This window comes from Lutra lutra, chromosome 8, assembly GCF_902655055.1.
Source record: "Lutra lutra chromosome 8, mLutLut1.2, whole genome shotgun sequence".
Lineage (NCBI taxonomy): Eukaryota > Metazoa > Chordata > Mammalia > Carnivora > Mustelidae > Lutra > Lutra lutra.
In genome coordinates this window covers 46,216,073-46,241,985 of record NC_062285.1, presented here as the reverse complement: position 1 = coordinate 46,241,985, position 25,913 = coordinate 46,216,073, and the positions used below count along the sequence as shown (strand labels likewise).

At 38.5% G+C, this 25,913-nt stretch overlaps 1 protein-coding gene across 2 annotated transcripts in view; it reads right to left on the bottom strand.

Annotated features, from left to right (window-relative positions):
* The window catches only part of TAFA2 (TAFA chemokine like family member 2), a 489,998-nt gene that overhangs the window by 380,245 nt on the left and 83,840 nt on the right, over window positions 1-25,913 (bottom strand). The window lies entirely within an intron of this gene.

Genomic DNA, 25,913 nt, shown 5'->3' with positions numbered 1-25,913 from the left:
GCCCTGCCTTTAGATAGCTTATCAACCTCCGAAATGACTTCCAGGGAGAGAGATTTAAGACTCAGTGTTTTGCTGGGGCTATGAAGTCAGGCAAAGACAGTAATACATCATGTACTGAAATAATAACTAGTCATGAACTCATCACAGTGGAACATTTCAATTGAATTCTAAAGAATATCCTCTATAATTTTTTTTAAAGATTTTATTTATTTATTTGACAGAGAGAGATCACAAGCAGGCAGAGAGGCAGGCAGAGAGAGAGGAGGAAGCAGGCTCCCCGCTGAGCAGAGAGCCCGAAGCAGGGCTCGATCCCAGGACCCTAAGATCATGACCTGAGCCAAAGGCAGCGGCTTAACCCACTGAGCCACCCAGGCGCCCCTCCTCTATAATTTTTAAAACATTGTCTCTAAACCGGAGGGGGAGAGGAACCATGAGAGACTGTGGACTCTGAGAAACAGAGAAACAAACTGAGGGTTTTGGAGGGTAGGGAGTGGTGGGTTGGGTGAGCCTGGTGGTGGGTATTAAGGAGGACACATATTGGGCATATCTGTCTGCTCAGAGGGGAGCCTGCTTACCCCTCTGTCTCTGCCTGCCTCTCTTCTCTGCCTACTTGTGATCTCTCTTTCTCTGTCAAATAAATAAATAAAATCTTAAAAAAAAAAAAAAGAAAGAAAGAATAGTTAACACATAACAGTAGCTATGGGTCCACCATGTATTACAGTAATTTCTTTCCCATGTAATCTCTGCAACAACCCTTTGAGAGTAGGTTCTATTATTCTCATTTTACAATCAGGAAACTAAACCAAAAAAACAAACTCCCCAGAACTCATACACAGTAAGTGGTAGAGCTGAAATTCAAACTCTCCCCATCTGGTTCCAGTATAAAGGCTCTTAACCAGGAGATTCTGTTGCCTCAATAAACATTTTTGTTTGTTTGCTTGTTTCTTCTAACTTCCAGGCGCTGGGAGTTTCTTTTTTATATTATCTTTTTATTTTGCTAATCAGGATTGTAAACCAAAGCAGCAATCTTGCCTAAAATAAACCTGTTATGATCTGATAGGACAAGAATAAAGTCTGATCTGAATCATCTCTTTGGGTAGAAAAATGCACTGATTCAGGTTCTACAACTTTCACAACAAGAGACCTCTTCTTCCTTCTAACCCTCTTGTTATATCAGGTGAGAGTTTTCATTTGTAAAGGAGTTTCAAAAAGTAGAAAAATGCTTACTGGACACGCCCCAAAGTCCAATGACTCTGCAGTATGTGCCAAATATAGCAAGTTTAACTTTTAATATCTAAAATCTAAACAAGTTAGGTCATTAATATCTAAGTTTTAATGACCCTCTCTCCTTCTTACCATCAAGGCAAGCAAAATTAAATATGGCTGAGTTGTTTATCTGAGTCTGAACATTATTTTTATAGCTGCAAACCCAAACCACGTTTGACTACAAAGACTTGTACATCATTTACAAATTAAAAAAATGAATAAAATTTACAAATCCTGCCATTAAGAAGTTTGGTTTGTCTTCCAAAGTTTCAGCATGAGAGAGCAATAGGTCTTGTATGTTTAAATATTATTTTTATTAGCAATGGCCGGATAGTGGAGAAACCAGTGTAGGAGTCTTTTTAGTGTACTAGGGCCTAAACACATTACCTGTCATTAAGATATCTAGAACAGGGGTGCCTGGGTGGCTCAGTGGGTTAAGCCTCTGCCTTTGGCTCAGGTTGTGATCTGAGGGTCCTGGGATGGAGCCCTGAATCGGGATCTCTGCTCAGCAGGGATCCTGCTTCCCCTCTACCTGCTCTCTGCCTGTGATCTCTCTCTCTCTCTCTTTCTGTCAAATAAATAAATAAATAATATCTAGAACATTTAAAATATGCTAATAGCCTTAGCATTTACATGACTTTTTTTAAAATTTTTTATTGTCTAATTTAAATTCTCCCCACACTGCTGTTACTTGGAGAATATTTTATTATCATTGTGTGTGTGTGCTTGAGTGTGTGTGTTTCTAAAGACACATTCAAAAGGAAATGCATCAGTATTCCCAGGGTGTTTTTAAACTGAACTCTAAATTTGAGAGATTTGTGGCTTAAGTATGAGTACACAGTACATTCTCAAAAAAGCCAACCTTTCATCAAAATCTGTTCTAGGTATGCAAAGAGACAAAATCATCTGGTAACTACACTACATGCTTCTAATGTTTTTCTCAGCTATTATATTCCTTTTCCTCCCACAGTTTTCAAATCCCAGTTTACAGGGAAGCTCTTTGAGAGCACAAAACCACTTTCCAATCATATGCTTAATACTTAAATACCTAATAGCTTACCTAATACTTGTTTAAATAATGAACCCAATTATGACAATCCTTAGTTTGCCATTTGCTCTTCTCTAATTACGATAGTGCAGTACAAAGGTAGAGACGTGATACAAATGATGCTGAACCAAGCAGGGCACAGTTACAGTCACAAGAAGAGAAAAAGGTCTCTCGGCATATTTAGCAATGTACAGTTGAAAATGTTTGCCAAAGCCCAACAGCAGTGTTTGGACCTGAGTCTTCAGTAATTGTTATGAGAGAAGAAATTCTGCTCCCCAAAAAGGGGAAAAGAGAATAGTCAAAGACAAGTTCTCCCTCCAGTGGTTTATTTATTTCTGCTGAAATTTTCCTTCCTAAGTAGCAGGCCTTATGCTTAGACCATCATAAACACACATGCCTAGAAATAAAGACTGGACAAAGAAGCAATAGAGATAGCAGGCACTTACACGAATGATGGAAGCCTTGAGTAACACTCTAAAACCCACCTGGAGAATTTATTTTCTTTTATTCATAATAGATACAGTTAAAAAATAAAAATAAATAAAAATAAAAAAATAAAATACAGTTAAAAATAAAATAGGTACAGTTAAAAAATAAAAATTAAAAATTAAAACTAAAAAATTAAGAAATAAAATGTATTTTCAAAAACAAAACAAAAATCAGTGGGAGAGAAAACTATGTCTTTTTGTCTCTTTGCAAAGCATGTTGACATTAGTTAAAACATTTTAGACTCTCCTGCTACAGCACTTGTCTCCCCATGCCACACGAGCTTGAAAGTAGACTCAAAATTCAGTTCTTCTGGTGATCTGAATTAAAATTTTCAAGTCTCTTTCTTTCCTCAAAATAAACAAATAAATAAATAAAACAAACCTCTTAGAGGGGCTCCAGAAGCCACCATATCCATCACACATAACCCCAAAGTTTAGGATCCATGAATTTAGAAAATTCATCAGTTGCTACTTCCACTAAGAACTAAAAAAGTTGAGTGTCATTGACCATGACAAACCCCTCTCTCTCATTAGACCTCTCCAAGGCAAATGCTTCTTCACTATCTATTCAGGCTCTCATGCCCCACTCCACAGCTAACCAGAGGGATTACCCCAACCTAGACTGAGACAAGATTGTTACCCACTGTCCCAGTCTATCCATCCCTAGATCCACCCTTAAAGCCCTCCAACCTCTGTGATTAATAAACTAGGATTGGTCTTCCTTTCATCAGACCTCCCCATCTCTATCAGCAGATTCTTGGACAAAGAGTTTAAGGAGATTTTCTTAAGGTAAGAGGGTGGACAGTGAAGAGAGATACTCTTCTCTTCAGAAGAGAATCAAGTATTCAAGCCTATTTTCTCAAAAATTGTTCACATAACATGCTATGAATCATAAATAAGACTATTTTCCCAGATAAAATAAAGGAACTAGACAAAGTAGACAAAGTTAAAGTACCTTTAACATGAAACTTACAGGATGAGTTGGTATGGTGGTGGTATGGAGATGGTGGGTGTTATGGAGGGCACATATTACATGGAGCACTGGGTGTGGTACATAAACAATGAATTTTGGAACACTGAAAAAAAATTAAATTTTTTTAAAAACATGAAACTTAAGGAATATAAAAAGAAGATCTGTTCTGGGGCACCTGGCTCAGTTGGTTAAGCATCTGCCTTCAGCTCTATGGGTCCTGGGATCTATGGGTCCTGGGATCAAGTCCCACTTCAGGCTCCCTGCTCAGTAGGGAGTTCGCTTCTCCCTTTCCTCTGCCCCTCCCTCTGCTTGTTCTATCTCTCTAATAAAGAAGTAAAATCTTTGAAAATTATTTGAAAAGAAGATCTGTACTGAAGCTCTTTGCCCCCATTTCCTCTTCAGAAAAAAGAGGACTTTTCAATGTTGCATGTATTATGTTACATTACCTTACACTATTTACATTATGTTTCATCTCACTCATAGTGGATGGAGATTAATTAAATCTGATTAGTCACACTTCCAGGAATATAACTTCTAGGCTAAATGGTCAAAGAAAAAAGAACTAAAGAAAGCTGACTTAGAAGATGACTAATAAAAATTAAAGAAGCTCTCATGTTGGCACAAGATTCTATAATTACGAGAAATAAATATTTATTTGCCTTAGAAACTTCATTTGAATATTTCCTTTTGTTTGTTCATTCATTCCACATTTTACTATGTGCCAATAATGGAAGAACTGGGGATACAATGTAAAGTGAAAAAGATGATGCATGATCTCATTAAGTTTATATTTTATTGAAATTACAGAAATAAAAGAACAGGTACGAAAATCAGTTTTAAGTGAATCAAAGATTTAAAAAGAGCTAAAACTATAAAACTCTTAGAATAAAGTATAAGCATAAAGCTTCATAACACTGAGATTTGGCAATTATTTATTGCCAAAGCACAACCAACAATAACAACAAAAAAAACAATTTGGACTTCCTCCCAATTAAAAACTTTTGTGCATCAAAGGAGTAAAAAGCCAACTCAGAATAGGAGAAAATATTTGCAAACTATAATCTGACACGGAAAGTATGCAAAATAGATAAAGAAATCCTAATAACAGCAACAACAAACTGATTTTAAAAATGAACAGAATAGGGGCACCTGGGTGACTCAGTGGGTTAAGCCTCTGCCTTCAGCTCAGGTCATGATTTCAGGGTCCTGGGATTGAGCCCCGCATCAGGCTCTCTGCTCATCGGGGAGCCTGCTTCCCCCTCTCTCTCTCTGCCTGCCTCTCTGCCTACTTGTGATCTCTCTCTCTGTCAAGTAAATAAATAAAATCTTTATCAAAAAATGAACAGAATACTTAAGTAGATACTTTTTTTAAAATTTTTATTTTTTAGAGAGAGATAGTGCATGGGGGAGGGGCAGAGGGAAAGAAAATCTCAAGCAAGTTCCACACCCAGCATGGAGTCCGACACAGGGCTCTTTCTCACAACCCTGAGATCATGTTCTGAGTCGAACTCCAGAGCCAGATGCTTAACCAACTGAGCCACACAGTATTTCTCCAAAAAAGATACACACATGGACAATAAGCACATGAAAAGATGTTCAACATCACCAATCATTTGCAAAATGCAAATTAAAACTATAATGATACCATTTCAAATTTATTACAATGACTATTATTAATTAAGAAAAAAACCCACAGAAAAAATTGTGGGGGTAAAGGTATGGAGAAATTAAAACTCCATTCGCTGCTGGTAGGAATGGTTTACCACAATGAACAACAGTATAGTGGCCCCTGAGAAATTTAAACATAGATTTACCACATAATCCAGAAATCCCAGTTCTCAGTATATACCCAGAAGATTTGAAATCAGGGTCTCAAAGAGATATCTGTATGCCCATGTCCAAAGAAGCATTATTCACAATAGACAAAATGTGAAATCAACCCAAGATTCCATCAACGAACGAATAAACAAAATGTGGTATATATACATACAATGAAATATTATTGACCCTTAAAAAGAAATTCTAACATATCCCACAACACAGATAAACCTTGAGGGTATCATGCTACGTGAAATAAAGGACAACTACCATGTTTCCACTGACATGAAAGTACCTCAAATAGTCAACCTTACAGAGACAGAAAGCAGAATAGTGGTGCCAGGGGTTGGGGAAAGGGAGCAAGGGGAGGTATCGCTGAATGGGTCTGGACTTTCAGTTTGGGAAGATGAAAAAAGTTCTGGAGATGATTGCACAACAATGTGAATATACTTAGTGCCAACAAACGACAGACTCAAAAATGATTAGCATAGTAGATTTACATTATATATATTTTAGCACAATTTCAAAAAACAGAACAGGATAGTTTTGGGTATTGGGAAGTGCTATAAAGAAACAGAACATGATGGAATGACCGGAGAATGGGTGAAGACAGCATTAGAATGAGCTAGAGTACTCAGAGGAGGTGACATTTTTCTGAGATGTGAGTGACAAGAAAGAGTCAGAAAAGGAAGACCCGGTGGGCGAGCTTTCAGAGAGAAGAGCAAATGCAAAGTCCTTGTAGTGGGCATGAGCCTTGAATTTGAAGAACTCTACAGAAGGCCGAGAGATATTGATGTGGTATGACCTACAAGAGACAGGTAAGGCCTTATAGGCCAGGGAAGCATGTGAATGTTCTTCTAAGGACACCATGAAACCTTGGGAAATTTTGGAACAAGGGAATGACGTGATCTACTTCATTTATAAGAGAATTTTGGCTGCTGTGTAGAAAATGAATCTTGGGAAGGCAAGGATCAAAACAGATGAACTAGGAGCTGCTCTAACAGTACAGAGTACACATGCTGATGGCTTGAAAGAGATCAAAGCAGTGGAGATAGAGACAAACGGGTACATTCAATGTATGTTTTGAAGGCAAAGCTAATAAATCTTGCTTATTTACTCATGGATAATCATATATTCCTTATTCGCCTGCCACAAAACTGATTACTGTCTACTGTACCAGTGCCCCATACAGTTAGTGCCCCTTTTATTCTCAACATGACCCTAGTTTGGACAATAAACCACAGTTGCCCTAGCTAAGGGGAATAAAGGAAAAAGAAGAATCAAGGATGACTCTTGAGCTTGAGCAACCACAAGTTTGTGGTGTTGCCATTTCAAAGATGGTCTATTGATAGTATCATTAAATAAGGAAAGACTATAGTTAGAACTCCCCATTCCATTTGTTTTATTCATGAGTCCTTTTTGACTACGATCATTCAACAATCCCATCTTTCTCTTTTCATTCTAATTTAGTAGGTAAGTATGCATCTCTAAACTTTAGAAAAAAATAAAGCCAAATGAATTAGCTAACTATAGAGAAAATAAAGTAAAAAAAAAAAAAAAAAGAGAGCAGTTTCCAGGGCACCTGGTTGGCTCAGGAAGTTAAGTGTCTACCTTCAGCTCAGGTCATGACCCCAGGGTCCTGAGATGGAGTCCCACATTGGACTCCCTGCTCAGCGGTGAATCGGCTTCTCCCTCACCCTCTGTGCTCTCTCTAGCTCCTGCTTTCTCTCAAGTAAATAAAATATTTTTAAAAAATAAATTTCCAGAAAGGACCAGCATGTACAGGAGAAGCTGCCATGGGGCTCCAGTCTCCTGAAGAGACAAAGATCAAAGAAGTGGATCTTTGGTCTGGCAAGACTATAGTAGGATGAGGTTTATTCTTGGGCCTGGAGCTGCAATGGGTTTGTAGCACTAACTGAGAAAGAAAGACTCTCTGAGAACATCTCAGGGATAAGAGCCCTGAAGAGATTACTTGCCTCCCAGAAAATGGCACTGGTGATGGCCTAGAAAGCACATTAAAAGTGAGGAAGGCTATAGGTTGCTTTTTGAGAAGGAGAACAAAGGCACAGGGATACAGTGCATCTAAATCATTACAAGTGATGGAGAAAGCACTATGTAAAACAGAGGAAATATGTTGGGATATCTGAAGTTGTCATTTCCTGACATACGCTCAAGGGGTGCCAGATTTATTATTATTTTGCATTCTCAGGGAAAAATCTAGACTGACACAGCCTGAAGAAACATCTGCTATCTATACATCTCAACCATAAAAAAATTCTTATAAAACAGTAATGCTCTTTCTTTCCCTTTATCCAAAAAAGACATAGTAGCAAAAACAAAAAATAAATTTAAAAAAATCCTCTGAAGTTTTCTTCTTAATTCTCAAGGTCAACAGATTTCCTCAAGGACAAAATAGGATTTCAAACCCACCCAGAGATGATGGGTAAGCCAAATTAAAACCAGAGCTTAGGGGCGCCTGGGTGGCTCAGTGGGTTAAGCCACTGCCTTCGGCTCGGGTCATGATCTCAGGGTCCTGGGATTGAGTCCCGCATCAGGCTCTCTGCTCAGTGGGGAGCCTGCTTCCCTCTCTCTCTCTCTGCCTGCCTCTGTCTACTGTGATCTCTCTCTCTCTGTCAAATAAATAAATAAATAAATCTTAAAAAAAAAAAAACAAACAAAAAACAGAGCTTAGTACTGGAACTATTCCCCTTAATTAATATTTGAAGGCCGGTTAGTTAACATTAAAACCTCTTCCTACACAATAAACCAATGCACTTTTTTTTTTTCTTAAAGTATATGATGACTGACTCAGGGCTGTCAGTGAATGTGATCGAAGTCAAGAAGCAAATAGAAAGCTTAGTTGTGTTTCAAAGGGAATTACTGCACTTGACCCGCTACCCGCAATTTCCAGGCTATTTTAAGAACCATCTACATACTATGATTTCCAGTATTACTCTAAGTGAAAGAACCCTAGCAGTGTCCAAGGTCTTAAATGCTGATTTTTTAATTTCAGTAATTGGTTTTGTCAGTTGATAGTTTTAGGAGGAGCCAAACAGGATATGAAAAGCAGGATTTAACCAGAGTCTAAACTGAGCTGCAACATGAAGAGGGGTCAGGGGAACAGAGAAGATATCAATCCCTACAGGCCAATTGCATCTCTTCTATATTCCTGTTAACCTAGCCCAATCTTTCAAATACATATGGTTCAGAGAAGTATCTGAATGATCTTTGAAAAACCACAGTACTGAAACAAATAATTGCTCACGAGTCATTGGAACTGAAGATTAGTAAAACCCACGACTTCAAGATCAATAGTTGCAGGTAACACACCTGATCAGGCTTCTGCCTATGCAAATACTATTCATCTTGCCACTTGCATTTGTTTTATTCCCTTCACAGAGTTCTTTAATCACAGATAGTTCTACAGATCCATCAAACCTCACTCATCATTGTTATCTTGCATTGTGGTTTAAGCTGGGTGTCATTTAGATGTTATCTTTTATGAGTTATGGGCTACCTAAATATTATCCGTTCTCACAAGACTGCATGAATACTGTGTTCTACGCACAGCTACCTTCAGGTTCTTGCAGCGATGGCTTATTTCACTTAATGTTAGAGTATCCCTATGGTTTCAGTTCACATTCAGATCTTGACTTTTTTCAGTGGATAAAATTTCAGCATGATTGCAAAATAGTCTCTAACCTCACTTCCAGTCTAGTAGAGTTAAACTCTTGGGGAATTTATTCAAGAATTTCAATTAATGGACTGAATTGAAAGCTTTTTCTACAAATAAGTGATGAGCTATAGGAAATTGGACTCTGAACAAAGTCTCCCAGCAGACACTTACACATCCATTATTTAACAGAAAATTTTAAACTTTACCACAAAGTTATCAAAATTATGCTGCTAAATCAAATAAAATAGCAAATAAAATGTGTTTCTCCTTTGGAAAACAGAAGCACACTTTGACAGTTTGAAAAACAGGGAGGTTTCTAAACAAAACAGTTGGCATCTCTTTAAGCAAGCTGCTGATTTAGAAAGAGAAAGGCTTGCCTCAAGACTGTGAATAAGAACTTTTCCTTTGGCAATTGAGTAATAATTGGAAGCTGAAATAGAGCCACTACCAATCCTAGTGCTAGAGCCTTAGGTCAAATGAAAAAACTAGTCTATATCTCTTTTCCATAATCATTTAATTATTCCCTTTTCTATCTCATGGAACATAGAAAGTATTTTTTTTCTAAAGCATAGATAATTCCTGGGTGCCTGGCTGGCACAGTTGGTTGAGTGTCCAACTCTTGGGTTACCTCAGATGGTGATCTCAGGGTCATGAGATCTTGCCCTGCATGGGGCTCCATGCTCAGAGAAGGAGTCTGCTTGGGGCTCTCTCTCTCTCTCCCTCTGGCCCCCCCAAAATAAATAAAAAATAAATCTTTTTAAAAAAGGAAAGAAAGAAAAGAATAGATCATCCCAATTCCAACCTTCATGTTCCAGGGAAAATATTCCCAGTTAGATCAAGATGAATAAGCAAACCACCTCTTCTTTGGTTGTTTAGTCATTTCCAGAAATCTGCCACTTTTGTTAAAACATTTCATAAATCCTTCCAAGGATAGCCGGTTTGGACCTACACTAGATTTCCAATAATGAAGACTTGATAAAGCTGGAAGAGCTGATTCTTTCCTACAGACATACAGATTATTCATGCCTATTCTCTATTGCTTTGCCACTTTCAACAAATTTGAACAAAAGTTTTGAATATTCACACACAAAATACAGCAAAAGCAACCAAACAGGCATTGTTAAGTACTTATTACATGCCAAGCATTTTGCTAGGTGTAGTTACATCTTTTTTTTTTTTTTTTTTTAATCTCAGGTGCCAAGACAAAGACTTGGCTACAAGTCCCAGTGCAAATCCAGCATTTTCATCCAACTACAACTATTCCAGTCTGCATTTTTTTTTCTATTCTAAGTTACGATAGCCTTTCTATATATATTTCTCATTTTTTTAAAAGATTTTTGTTTATTCATTTGACAGACAGAGATCACAAGTAGGCAGAGAGGCAGGTGGGGTGGGGGGTGACAGGCTCCCCGCTGAGCAGAGAGCCCAACGTGGGGCTCTATCCCAGGACCCCAAGACCATGACCCAAGCTGAAGGCAGAGGCCTTAACCCACTGAGCCACCCAGGTGCCCCTATATTTCTCATTTTAATTCAAGGCAGTGAATGTCCTTTTCACATTAAATAACATTACAGAGCTTGGCACATGCTTAGCATAGAGTAGATACATATATTAAATACTTCCCTTCTTCTCAAACATAATGTATATACTTACATAAACACACAGGCATCCATCATGTAATGTCTCTCTAGATGCAGGCCTTACATTTTATGCCATGTACTTTATAATCTTCCTATCACTAGAGGGTGGAGAAGAGGAGGACCACCAAACCACTCATGTAGAACTAACTGATAGATCAGTTGGTAGCCTGACCAGATAATTCAGATCTCATACAACTATTCACCATCTTTTCTCACTATTCACATCTCCAACGCCATTATTCGAAGGTCCGAAATTAAGAGCCCCAACTTGATTATCCCAGTCCTGTCCCTCTGTATTCTTTCAAATATTTGTTAACTTGAGGACAAAATGAAAGCTCAGTCACAATACTGTTCCATAACCTCCTCATACCTGGCTCTAGGAAGAGATTTTGTTTTTTAAAGATTTTTTATTTATTTATTTGACAGAATGAGATCACAAATAGGCAGAGAGGCAAGCAGAGAGAGAGAGAGAGGAGGAAGCAGGCTCCCTACCAAGCAGAGAGCCCGATGCGGGACTTGATCCCAGGACCCTGAGATCATGACCTGAGCTGAAGGCAGAGGCTTAACCCACTGAGCCACCCAGGCGCCCCTAGGAAGAGATTTTGAATCACCATTTGAAGGCCTGTTATTAAGTGTTTTTAAGTCTTTGAGTTTTTAAGAGTAAAATATTCTAATAATGGTCAACAGAGTATCAAGTTGAGTGACATATTGATTTTAGCTGATCATCATCTTGGTGTGCTACCAGGCAATAATACTGAATCCTTAGAACATTTAAAATTATTTTTTAAAGGATAATACCCACTGCACATCTACTCACCTATTGGCATCTGTGGCCACATACTCTATCTTCTTCCTTGAAAGCATGGAGCTGATTGTGTTCCTTGGGTTGTCAACATGCCATTTGTGTACCAGATCCCAAGCCCCCACACCTACCTACTCAAGAACACTGATTCAGCTCCTCTCTTCTTGCTCTTATATGAGGAGATTGTCCCTCTAATAGATCATTACCATTAACACACAAAAATGCTGTGATTTATGAAAAAGAACAAAAAAACAAAACTCTCTTGACCCCATTTTCCCTGCACCGTCATCTCCTATCACCTCATTCCTTTTCAGCCCTTTGGTGCAAACCTCCTTAAAGGAGCTGTTTAAACTCCTATCTTCCAATGTGTAGCCTCCCGTTCTCTTCAATCTCCCACTCTCTTCCTTCTCAAACCCATCCAATCAAGGTCACAAACAGCCTGCCGCCTTGACAAGTTCCATGGTCAGTTTTTAGTTCTCATACTACTTGACATAATCAGCCCAGTTGCCTTGAAATATCTTCCTCACTTAACTTGTAGAATATCACACCCACCTGGTTTTCCTTTCCACTACTTCTCAGCCTCCTTTCCTTATTCCTGCTCAACTCCCCAACATCCAGTAGCACAAGATCTAGAACAGGGCCTGGAACATGGTACCTATCCAATATATACCACTTTACTGAATCTATCAAAGAATCTTATTAACAAATGTATTGAAAACTTACTAAAGTGGGTCAAGATATGGCTCCCAGGTCAATGGTATAATTTTTTTTTAAATTTTTGGCACATTTACCTATTTGTGGGAATGTTTTATGAAGGGAAAAAAAGGCATAATGTTTAAATTTCTTCAGACAGTTTCAGAGACATCAGTCCTGCAAATCGTCTCTCTCCAAACAGGTTTGGAATCAATTCTTAAAACCATTAAAATTAAATGAATGATAATCATTTATCATTGTCAGTTTTCAGCCAGATTTACACAACAGAGATTTTCTTGGCAATATGGAAAATTTTATAGTCCATTCATATCTTCTTTATAATCAATATATCTATTTATGGATATTTTAGATATATCTAAATTTTTTATATTTATGGATATTTATGATATTTATGTATATAAATGGATATATATATCCATTTATGTATATTTATGGATATTTTATATATATTTGTGGATATATATAAAATATATATTTTTTATATTTATATTTATGGATATTTATGGATATTTTAGAGGACTTAGTATACAACTTTATTTGAGAATATTGTAAAGGGTTTGGCTGTTATAATTTTGCATTCTTAATGCATTATTGCTATATTTCTGATTTGTTTGATTTTCTGTCATTGGTTAGGAACGGCCTCCACTAGTATTATGCCTTTGATAATACACTACCTGCTTTATAGAACCATTTTTAGGAATGTGTTGTGATGGAAAGCAATGAGAGAATGCATTTATATGTTTTTAATATAAACTACTCCTGTGTGCATGCTATGGATTTATCAAGGTAGTATTAATGATGGAAATGAAGATTTCAGATATGTGTAACTAGAATGATAAATATTTAATGGTAAAATGCAGCCATGACAAAAATAGATTGCATATTGACACTGCTAGAGTCCTGTTGTTGTCATTGTTTCTAACTAATAGAATTCACACATTCAAATGAATTTTGGCTTGAAAGTTATACATCTTAAAAGCAAAGAATCAAAAAGACCCTGTGAGAAGTCCAAATTTTAGCTATAAAAATAATAACTGCTAGAACTTATACATCCAAATAGGTGTTGTTCTCCTCCAAGAGATAACTTCACAAGACAACACCATATTCCAACGATGGTGCCATACGTTCACAGTGTTATAACAACTCCATCTTCGACAACATCACTGAAGCACACATCACACTCTTGGCTGTCCTCAGAGGGCCACACATGTTCACTCACTGAGGGTGGATTAAAGAACCAAATTATTTGGTGTCAGGTCTAATAAATCAGGTGAACGATAAAATTAAGTAATAGCATCTTGCACATACAACAAGATTTCACTACAAAATAAAAAGGCAGATGTCCTTGTAAAGAGTATAAATTTGCTCTGAAGTTGAGTCCAGAAGAGGAGATTTGAACATGTATTGAGCAACGGCAGCAGGGTTGAAATGTGGGCAGCCTCCAGGGGTAAATACTTTGAAAGATATCAATCACTTTGAGTATACATTCAGGAACTTTTTTCTTTTTAAAGATTTTTATTTATTTTTTTGACAGAGAGAGAGAGAAAGAGAGAGAAACCACACAAGCAGGGGGAGTTGAGGCAGAAGGAGAAGCATGCTCCTGGCTGAGCAGGGAGCCCGATGCAGGGCTTGATCCCAGGACCCCGGGATCATGACCTGAGCTGAAGGCAGACGCCTAACTGACTGAGCCACTAAGGTGCCCCTATGTTCAGGAACTTTTATGTTTTAGAAATTCCTTCCTATGGATATTCATAAATGTAGGTACCCAGGAGACAACCTGCCCCATCTTTCTCAGGGTTATGTCTCCTAACTTGAAAAATACCTGTATCATTAGCTAAAGTAGCTACTGACATTACCTAAAAAGAATTTTAGAAAGAAACTAGTTTACCTTTCGAAATTTCAAATGAATACACAACATAGGAAAGAAACAGAATTAAATATAAACTTTAATTTTATCCCCAATTTATCTATGTGGAGTAACGCTGAATGCTTACTCTCTTCTAGATACCGCTCTGAACACACTGAACACCAGAACATTTCATATTTACAAGAACCTTGTAAAAATACATTCTATTAGTTTCATTTTCAAAATGAAGAAACTGAAAGCAGAAAGATTAAGAAACCATCAATACCTCCACCTCTATGTTTACTGCAACTTTATTTACAATAGTCAAGCTATAGAAGCAGCCCAAATGTCCATTGATTGATGAGTGGATAAAGAGGTGATACAGACACACACACACAATGGAATATTACTCAGCCCTTAAAAAGAATGAAATCTCGCCCTTTGCAATGACATGGATGGAGCTAGAGGGCATGCTAAGTGAAATAAGCCAGTCAAAGACAAATACCATATGATTTTTCTCATATGTGGAATTTAAGAAACAAAGCAAACTAAGGGAAATGAGAAAGAGAGAGAGGGAGGGACAGATCAAGAAACAGACTCTTAATTGCAGAGAACTGATGGTTACCAGAAGGGAAGGTGGGGGGTATCACATGTGGTGGGGATGAAGGGGTACACTTGGGATGAGCAGAGTGATGTGTGAAGTGTTGAATCAGTCTATTGTACACCTGAAATTAATATAACATTGTATGCTCACTTACTGGAATTAAAATAAAAACAAGCAAACAAAAAAGAGTCACCACAAATCACACAGCTCAAAACTGACAGAGCCGAGACAGGAGCACAGGCAGTTCAGTCCTGATCCTGTTCTCTGAACTATGGGGACATACTGCTTAGAAGATTGGCCCAATTATCACACAAATTAGAGGAAGGTATGTTTCAAAGGTATTAGAATTTGCAGGAAATGAGGACAGAAATAAAAGTAGAAATTCAGCCATTAAAAGGTTTTTCTTAATTGCCCCATTTTCCGAATGCTAAGGGTGCTTATGAGGGTACCATTATTCCTGCCTACCTACCCCCAGATCTTGGGCCCCAGCCCTTGAAGGCCAGGCCTTACTCAGAATCTCAGTGATGTACTCAAAGTGTCTGGCTTGCAGATTTTTAGAAAACTTTCCTACCTCATGATACCTACAACTGCAAGAGCGTCAGAAGCGTGATCCTCTGAGAGGAGGAAATGCACGGAGGTGTCGGGCACCAGGCTGTGCACTGGGCTACGTGCTGAGACAGCACCTGAGAGAGGGATCATAATTGCCAGCCTGCCAGGAGTTCACATCTTGAGGGGTAGACCATCAAGAAATAAGTAAACAATTTAAATAAGTGTTATTTGAAGTATGAGGAAAATAAACATGGCAGAGTGGTAGAGAATAAAGGGAATGTTTAGGAAAGGTCTAGAAAACCATGGTCAAGCCCAATATACTGAAATCTTTGAAGGTCAGCGGTCATAGCAGTAAATAAAATGTAGAAGTGGTACAGCAAGAAATTATGATCCCAGCCTCCCTGAGTGACACAGAGCAAATGAAATTCTTTTAATAAGGTCGACCCCCAACCCTAAGTCAATATACCCAACTCTTGCACTAGCCTAAAAAAAGGTTAAGGAGAAAAAATCCCTCTTACCTGAAGGGTCCTTCACACCTGATTCTATGAAACTCACAGTGGGTCTCCGAAAAAAACCTAGGTTCCAAGAATCTGCTCCCCATCCTTGCCATGGTATTGTTCAACTCACATGTATCATTGTGCTGCTTATTTTTTGGATTCATATAACACAAAAGAAAACTAACATGGCTCAAAGTACATTCTTTTTTGGCAAATGCTCAAGTATGAGCCAGTCTTTGCAAACTGGCCTATCTCAGAAAGACTCTTGAAAGAGGAGATATTTAAAATGAAATCTAAAAGATGAACAGAGCTCCACAAAAAAAGAGCGTTACAGATCTGGTTCAAAGGGCAAACTTTACAAAGACTGGTATTGGGAAAATGCCTCCCTATATTGCCGTATCTTCCTTAATACCTTTTTACATTATCATTTCCTACTATCATTAAACTAGCATCCCGTGGTAAGATGTGGATGTTACTACCAAGAAAAGCAAAGGGGTGACTTTTGGTTCTCTTATTTGGGGATAAGATTTTAGTATCTTTAAGCACAGTCCAACTTCCCAGCTGGGTCCAGGAATGCCTATCTTCATGCCAAAGATGTTGCTCAGACTGAGATGTGCTCCTTCTAAAGTCAAGCATCCACATGTCACCAATAATACAAACACTAAAATCACTTAAGTATTATAGAGAAAACAGTGGAAAGGTGAAGGAGCTCTACTCTAACTATACCTGAATCAAAAAGAAAAGTTGTTTTTTTTGGTTTGTTTTTTTAAGCTAAAGTAAAAAGCTGTGTAGCTCAACGTAGTTCTATTCATGGCGGGGGCGGGGGGTGCAAAATATCAGCTAAAAAAATAGTTCATTTAAAAAGGGCTTACTAAATTTAGCATCCAGAATTATAATCCCAATTACAACTGTCTTCCTTTTTGTATGTATTCCCAGAAGAAGGTAAATGATCTTTAAGTTATTTTTAAGATTTATTTGAGAGAGACAAAGAACAAGACTGAGAGCGAGAGAGAGTGCACGAGTTGGGGGTGTGGGAGGGTGGGGAGGCAGAGGGAGAGGGAGAAATAGGCTCCCTGCTGAGCAGGGAACCCAACTTAGGACTCATCCCAGGACCCTGGAATCACGACCTGAGCTGAAGGCAGAGGTTTAATGGACTGAGCCACCCAGGCGTCTCTTTAAACTGTTTTAAGTGAAAAAACTTCCAAGTGTACAATGCAATTTCCAATATTTCAATAATGATAACTCAGTATTACAAATGAAGCCAAATCTGCCCGTGGAGCTAGTGTTAACACATGGGCACAGATGAATTAGCTTGTCACACACTGGCAATGTGCACACGGCTCCCCAGTCCACCAGGCAGTCCTGCTCGCCAGGTCTCCCCAGCATCACACGGTGCACTCAGGGGCTGCGGGGCCGGGAGGTGCGTGGGTCTCTGCTCGTCCTCAAGGGGCATGTGCCTGAAATCACAGGGCCTCACGCCCTGGGCAGCTGTGCAGTTGGGTGTGCTTTTTGCATGCGTACCTCTGTATGACTCCACTATCAGCTATTTCTTAAGAGCACTATTCTCTTCCTGTGCCTTCACTGATTATTTAAAAAGCCATTATTAAGAATTATGTCCCAAGCACTGTGTGGACAAAACAGACATGATACCTGACTGCACAATGCTTACAATGTAAAAGGGAGAGAGACAGTGAACAAACAAATTTAATCTCACAGTTTGTACTGGGGGCCTGGTGGCTCAGGAAGTCAAGTGTCTTCCTTCAGCTCAGGTCATGAACCTGGGGTCCTGCGACCCAGTCCCACATCAGGCTCCCTGCTCAATGGGGACTCCACTTTTCCCTCTCCCTCTGTCTCTCCCCACCCTTGGAGAGCCCTCTCGCTCTGTCTCAATTAAATAAATAAAATCTAAAAAAACAAAAAACAAAAACAAAACCACACCCACTTAGACTAATACAATACTAGCGGAAAACCATAAGGTTCATTTATACCTTATACATACCTTATACATACCTTATACATAAGGTTCCAGAAGGCCTTTCTGAAGAAGTAATCATTAACCCAGGGCCTACAGGCTTGGCCCATGTGTAGAATGGAAACATCAGTCAAAGGCAGAGGGGCAACTGGCATAGGCTAAGGTGGGGAAAGGGGGAGGAACCAGAGCTTGGTTTATAAATCAGGTTAAATATTATAGCACAGGAACAGGTCAGTGAACAGTACTGACCCATCTGCTTGATTACGTGTGAAATGATCACTTCGTCTGCTGTGTGAGAAAGAACTAAGACGGCAGCAAGAGTGGAAGACAGGAGGCTGGTTTCAGGGGCACCGCAGCAGTGCAGCAGACTCTATCTCTTTTCAGTGAGAGAAGGTTCTTCTGTCCCCTCCCAGTCACTATAGCCCATTCTGAGTTTCATGGAGAAGCCTGAGTTATTAAAGACCTGAGATTCCTCTTTTCCTCTCTGTAGCAAATCCAATTACCAGTGTGAGAAAAGTTCTCAGCTGTGTTCACCATTCAGGGAAGCTGCTTTGTCATGGAAGCTTAAAGATGTTTTAAGCTTGGGAACTCGATCCCCAGATAATAAAACTTTTACATTCCCTATAATACAAGGAGATATATCCTTCAATTCTATTGAAGATATACATACACTCTCTCTTTCTCTCTTTCTCAAATGGAAAGAATTTCATACTTCGGAAATGAAAATTTGATTTCAAATTTGATTTCAACAGTGAATCGCATCGCCTCAACATTTTATCACAGGGGTTCTTAATTTGAAGTCCAAACTTCTAAGGAGAGACCAATGAACTAGCACCCTAAAAGTTATCAACGGAGCCATTCATGCATAGAAATTTACCTGCAGAAGTTTGTAACACTCATCAAATGTGCAGTAGTGTTCACGAGTGACTGACTGAGCTTGTCCTTGACCTACCCCAGCAAGCCTTCCCATCACCCCCATCTCACTGACCTGGCCAATATCAATCTTCTCTGGAACCAACAAATGGACATAAAGAGAATGAAGTTGTTGTTCCAGTGGCGTTGCTAAGCTTGGGCTGCCATGGCCATGTCCCTTGACATACGGAAAAATCCTTATAAAACAGAACATGTAATAGACACGTGGGTGAAAATAGGCAGAAATAGGTTTCTGCCATCAATGAGTCCCTGGTTCCACACATTAAAACCCTACTTCTTGCATCTCTTCCTCCAGTTCTGAGATTTACCCAATATTCTTCCAAGATGCTTAGCTAAACAATTCTTTTTAAGCTAATTTGAGTTGAGGTTCTCTGTCACCTGCCACAGAATTAGTCCTGGCTTATAAAATATCCTCCAAACTTCAAAAATCATCTCTTTCATGTAGTGATCTGATATCAGAATCCAACAGAGACTTAAAGATATTAAAATTGAAATTGAACCAAAATACAAATTCCTATTTGACCAGTTAACATTCAGAGATATTATTAGGACTTAGAGAGCTATGTACATTTTAGTGGATTTAACTCTAGTGGCAGAAATTAAAGCCTAATTAGGAAGCTATGGGAATCTTATTAAATTATATTTACACATTAAATGTTTGCCTAATAAATCTAATAAACCATAAGATCACTTGAGGTTAGAAAGCAGATGGCATATTTTAGGTAAATTTAAAAGAATGAGGCAGCTCTCATAAAATTCTTGCATCCAGTACATGTCATAAAAGACTAAATACTATGTAATAGAAAAGGGTCTGAAGGTCTTTTCAATTTGATTCTACTGGTAATGATGATATAAGGAACAAAAACTGGTAAATCACAAAATATAGAAACACTCTGCCTAATCAATAGTGTAAGTCTCTAGAACATCCTCCAAATCAATAAGATATATAATAATGACAAGAACCACCTAGGAGAAAGTGAAAAAATAAATTGTAACACAGCCCAGAAACATTATCCAAACTATATTAAAAGTGCATTTAACACAAGAATGTTATCAGTCTTCTTAACTTTGGTAGCACTGACAATAAATAAAATTTATCTTTCTTTCTTCATACCGGAGAGTCATAACATTCCAACACCTCACAAGACTACAAAACAAATAGTTTAAAGATTCTCAGGCCACCTTTGCACTTTCCTACAGATTCCCATCCTCAAGCTTTTCACAGTAACTATTTCGTTCAAAGTTTATAATTACTAAATTCAATGACCAGTTATCATTTGAGATGTTCATTATAAATCTCTAATCAGAGAAAAAGCAATGTACTGAAACCTCATTGTGAATGGGATTATTTATTATTATTTATTATATTATTTTATTATATTATATTATTATATTATTATATTGCTTATTATTATTACTAATAAATTTATTTATTTAAACTTATTTAGATAAATAAATTTCACCAAATTGATAAGGAGGCAAATAATATATCAAACAGCAAGGTGCCAGGCCCTTGCTGGCTATGCTGTACATACATGATGTCCCAGCCTCACAACACCCCTGATGGTGGAAGTATCACTTCTCATACTTAATACATAAGAAAGCCAGCTGAAACTCATGGCGTTAAGTAATCTGCCCACATCCCTAAATGTAAGCGGCAAACTTGGAATGAACCCAGTCTAAGGCCAGCCCCTATGTCTTCACCCTATCATGTGGTCTCCTCTTAGCTACTCAAGTTATTTCTTCAGTTAGACTATGTTTTAGCCAATAAATGATCATAAAATGGGAATGAATTTTAGATGTAAGTTTTCCTTTTAACATAAAAAATGGAATATATTTTCTTAATGTCTTTTTTTTTAAGATTTTATTTATTTATTTGACAGAGATCACAAGTAGGCAGAGAAGCAGGCAGAGAAGGGGGGGTGAAGCAGGCTCCCCAATGAGCAGAGAGCCCGATGTGGGGCTCAATCCCAGGACCCTAAGATCATGACCTGAGCCAAAGGCAGAGGCTCAGCACACTGAGCCACCCAGGCGCCCCGGGAATGAATTTTAGATGTGAATTTTCCTTTTAACATAAAAAATGGAATATATTTTCTTACTGTCTTAATCATCAATATGGAGACTTCTTTTTTTTTTCATTTTCTTCTTTGCCCCTCCAGGTCAACCTTCTAATTATTCCCCTTATGTCACTGCCTATGCCATTAACACCGCATAATAGTAGCTTTACACGCGCACACATGCCCCTTCAAGTTTGATCTTTCAATCTGCTGTGGAGGAGCAAACAAGATAAGCAGGTTGTTTAAGAACTATAGGTTTATTAGGAGTCAGTAAAATTCAGAAGAACCCAGAAAGTCAATTCCACGTCTTTTAGGAAGGCCTTGGACATCACTATTTCAGAGGCCTATTCCGTTAATTTCTTTACTTCTAGTGAAAGTTATATCCTAAAGAACTGACGTTTCAGAAAGCAGGACTTGCAGATAGAAAACCACCTTCAAACACAAGAAGCATCGACGTAATTATACATTTATACAGTTTGGTCTGCGGTTTCTCGCCAAAAAGCTGACTTCTAAATACAGACTCTAGCAATGATTTATGGAGCAGACTATTTTCAATCCTTTACTCACCCATTGGCATCACTTTAAAATATTGTTTGTTATAAGCATACTCTACCTCTTATCCCCTCCAGTCTTCTTAAAAGAATGGTGGGAACCTTCCTATAACAATGAAGGTGATCACTTTGTTGGGCATGCCCTGAATGCCACGCACTCTGTGCAATGACTTGTCGATTCTCATAAGCAACCAGGTCTCCCGGTAGTGGCTGCACACTTGTGTTCTTCCAACTGTGGGGTGCCAGTCACATATATTACAATATGTGTGATACTCTTTAGGGATGAAGCGCAATGCATGTGGCAGCCTAAAGGAAGGTACTATTTTAACTCCCCTATCACAGGCACTGAGGAAAATAAGGCTTAGAAAGTGATGCAAATGGTGAAGATACTTCAGGAAAAAAAGGTCTTAATCACTGTGACAAGCTGCATCCTACAATTTCCTATAGAATACTATTTATTTGGGATGCTTTTAGACCTACCTATCATGGACTAAATATCAATGCCCCCCCATTCCTATGTTTAAATCCTAACCCCCAATGTGATGGTATTAGGAGGTGAGGACTTTGGGAAGTGATTAGGACCTGAGGGTAGAGCCCTCATAAACAGGATTAGTGTCCTGATAAGAAACACAAGAGCTTGTTCTCTGTTATGTGAGGTTACCAGAAGACTAAACCAGAAGGTGGGAACTTACTAAGAACAGAACCATGCCAGAAACCTGATTTCAGCCTTTCAGGCACCAGAACTGGGCGGGGGTTGCTGAAGTCACCCAGTCTACCGTATTTTGTTATGGAAGCCCAAAAAGACAAAGACTATAGTCATACATGCAGACACTCACATATCCATGCACCAAACCCTCACAATGCAGAAATGGCCTAGGATAGTCCCAGACTATCCAATAACAGTAACAAATCAGTGCTCTACAATAAACCAAGATCCGGGAAAGTCACAAGGATTCGAAGAGATCCCTCAAACGTAAGCACAGCTTGAAGAGTCAGCACTCCACAGACTAGGTTCCTTGACAATAACCCTGCACTCGTGAGATCCCTAAGAGTCAACATCCACTTGACTAATGGACCTGACAAATACAGTGTTGTTGAGAACATCAAATTATCAGACCATCTCGTCAATAAAGTCTCAAGGTGCAAAAACCATGACATACCTCAGATCCATAATTATGCTTATCATGAATTTGAACCTACACTTGAAGGTGTTTTGTATTTACCTGAAGATGCACACCCATCATGCAATACTTGGTTATCAAATTTCCTTAGGTTGAGTTAGTTCTTCCATAAACCCAGACCTCTTTTTTATCCTGAAAAACAAAGCACTATGGGATGCAAGTAAGTCTGAAGGAAGAGCTATAGCTGATGAGTTGAAGGACCCTGTGTTCAGCTTCTACAAGAACAGTCCATTAAGGTGCACACACCTTCACCACCCTCCAGAGAGAGTTCTACTTCAACACCTGAGGATGGACTATTTCTGGAGTCTGTTTAAGAGCCCACTCATTTTTCTCATTTTTCGTTAAATATTTATTGAGTGCCTACTCTAGGTATAAGGGTGAGAGAGTAATCAGCTCTGCTTGTGGGTTGTACAGAAGGTTGAAAAAAATTCACACACACGAAAGGCAACATTTCTAATGGGTTTTGAAGGACAAGTAAGAGTTTGCCTGGTTAAGAAGCTGAAGGAGAGCTGGTGGGAGCAAATTTCCTCTTGCTGTATAAATAACTTTAAGAATGTAAGAGAAATATGTTCTTCCCATTCTCATACCAGTGCTTCATCCTCCCTTGATGATATTTTCTGAGTTTAAAGTAGGTAATCAGGGGAGATTTACCAGGTCATTATTTGGATTAGAACAAAATACGCAGGATTCAGGTAGAAACTCGCTGTATGTAAGTTATTTTTCTAGGTCCATTTAAAAAATCTCCCACAGTATCTTGACTTTTCAACAGTTCATGTTGTGGAAACATGAGACATTTTTCTTTAAAAAGTATAACTTAAAGGTCACAATTAAATTAAACATCAACGTCTATTAAGATCAAGTTAATACTCCCTGAAAATTAGATTACTCTCCCCAGTGTGTATTTAAATTGGCAGCTGGTGACTAGTATAAAGTGTTCCACATTGTTACCCCGCAGCCACATGGAAGCCATTACAGGGATGTAAAATATTGCTGATGTGATCCCTGAGATCATTTCCAGGAAACTCCAAGAGCTGAGCTACCTATTAAACAACAGTGTCAAATCAGTTCCAAAGTACCTGGCTTTAGAGAACTCCAGAGCTACCTAGAAATCGAAGCAATTCCTTCATGATAAGACAGTAATGTACCCTGGACCCTACTGCCTCATTGACTTAAAGATACAGATTAAAAAAAAAAAAAAGATACAGATAATCAAATATATTCTGGTGGAGAAAAACTAAGCTAGGAGTTCATCATATTTAGGCAGACCTATAGCTTCCATGTGTAAACCTCATGGATTCCATGAAAGTAGTCAGGGGTGGGGGGAGATGTTTTGAGCAGGGTTGGCCCATCTCTTTCTTGTCTGTCTTATCAACAGTCCACGCCAATCCATCCAATGAGGAGAGAAAAAGTACCCAATTCCTACATTGCTTGAATGGTACTAGCCTTGGTTTCTCTTTCTACAGCACACCCTTATGCTCATGCAACATCTAGCCCTGTTGACAGCAGACCTGTGAAGTCAGTGACATGACTTCCACTCATCTGATCCAAGTTCATCCTTGGAAAAGTTGAAGAAAAGCATCTGGAAACACTGCCCATCTCACACTCATGACAGCTGAAATCAGAAACATCCAACCAGAGGGGACACCGATCAAAATACCCACCATTCCTTCAAAAATGCTGTTTGTCCAAAACTGCTAGTACTCACCTTGCTAACAGAAATAACCTTCTTAAAATCTGTAACATTTGTTGTATGTCTAGCTGGCCACTTTCATTTCTGATGTCATCCTAAAGTCAAAGTTGCACACTTACCCCATCAGAACCTAGCAGCCACGGTCTGTTATTGTCCGGTCCAATTTACAAAGAGTATCTTCAAATTAAGACAGCAACTAGAGATGTGCAGAATGGCTATTTACAGACCACATGCTTCCTCGTAAGCACCTGGGAGCTGGCCAGGCAGGATGGTATGCACTGATAGGAAATGATACAACTGACAAATGAGCAATGCTTAATTATTCCAGTGCTGCTCAGACTCAGAGACAAATGCAAGAAAACCAAGAGTTAGGGATGAAACTCCATCCTCCTCTAACCCTATTGTGCCTGTGTACCACACTAATATTAATGTAACATCAAGCCCTATTTTTGGACCTCTGCAATTCCACAGGCATAAATCATTCCTGTGCCATCAGTCACCTTTGAGTTAGCAATGCCAAGTTTAACATTTTGCAGGATCCTACAAATAATATAATTGAAAGCAAGTGATATTTAAAATGAATAGTGATCAATTTAATAGAATAACATTAGCCTATGAATAGATTTTTTGAGAGAATTTATTAAGTAATAATTAAAAGAAAAAGTGACAAATGTGCCACTTAGCTAATTCTATCTTCACAATAGCTCTCACGGTTGAATTTGGAATGCTGTTCTTCTGCAAAAAAATGCAAATGAAACAGTCTTGTTTTCTTTTTACATAATGCTGATTAATCCTCAGTGATTTTAGCCAAGAGGGTTCTCTCTGAATTGAACATCTGATTAAAGAAGCAAAGACCCAGCACAACTAAAGGCCTAAGTTGGTCAAAGTGTTAATTTCGATAAGACTGGGACCATTGTTGGGGAAATACAATGTAAAACAAAATCTTCTCCCAACTCAGAAATCCTCTTACCAAAGGTAGTAGAGGAAAAAAAAACAACAACAATAAAAAAAAACTTCTATTTCTGAATTAATACTAAACCAGGATGAAACGCACATCACCGGCAGTCCACAAAGACATGGCAAAGATAGAAGGAAATCTTATCCTTGTATACAGATATGTTGTGGAAACATGAGACATTTTTCTTTAAAAAGTATAACTTAAAGGTCACAATTAATCTTATCTAGCAGATAAGCAGATATAAGCAGATAAGCATACAGGTAAGATTCACTACAGATGTAATTTCAAGATAAGCCACAACTAGTCCTCAGGTAAGAGAACTTGACAGCACCATCTGTCCCACATAGTTCATCTTAAATTTACATGGTACTTGGGGTTACCATGTGTGTTAAATAATTGGCTTTATCCAGAAGAGAAACAAACTCCTCCTATCTTTATAACAGGAGGTAGTTTTCCAACTTGGTGCAAGACTCCCACCAAAGTTGGGCTTCTACCCTCCACAGACACCAGGACTGAGGAGCACTATCTCCTTAATGTTTACATTGCAAAGAGATGACTTGCATGGGGCCCATGGGTAGCTCAGCGGGTTAAGCCTCTCCTTTAGCTCAGGTCATGATCTCAGCGTCCTGGGATAGAGGCCCACATCAGGCTC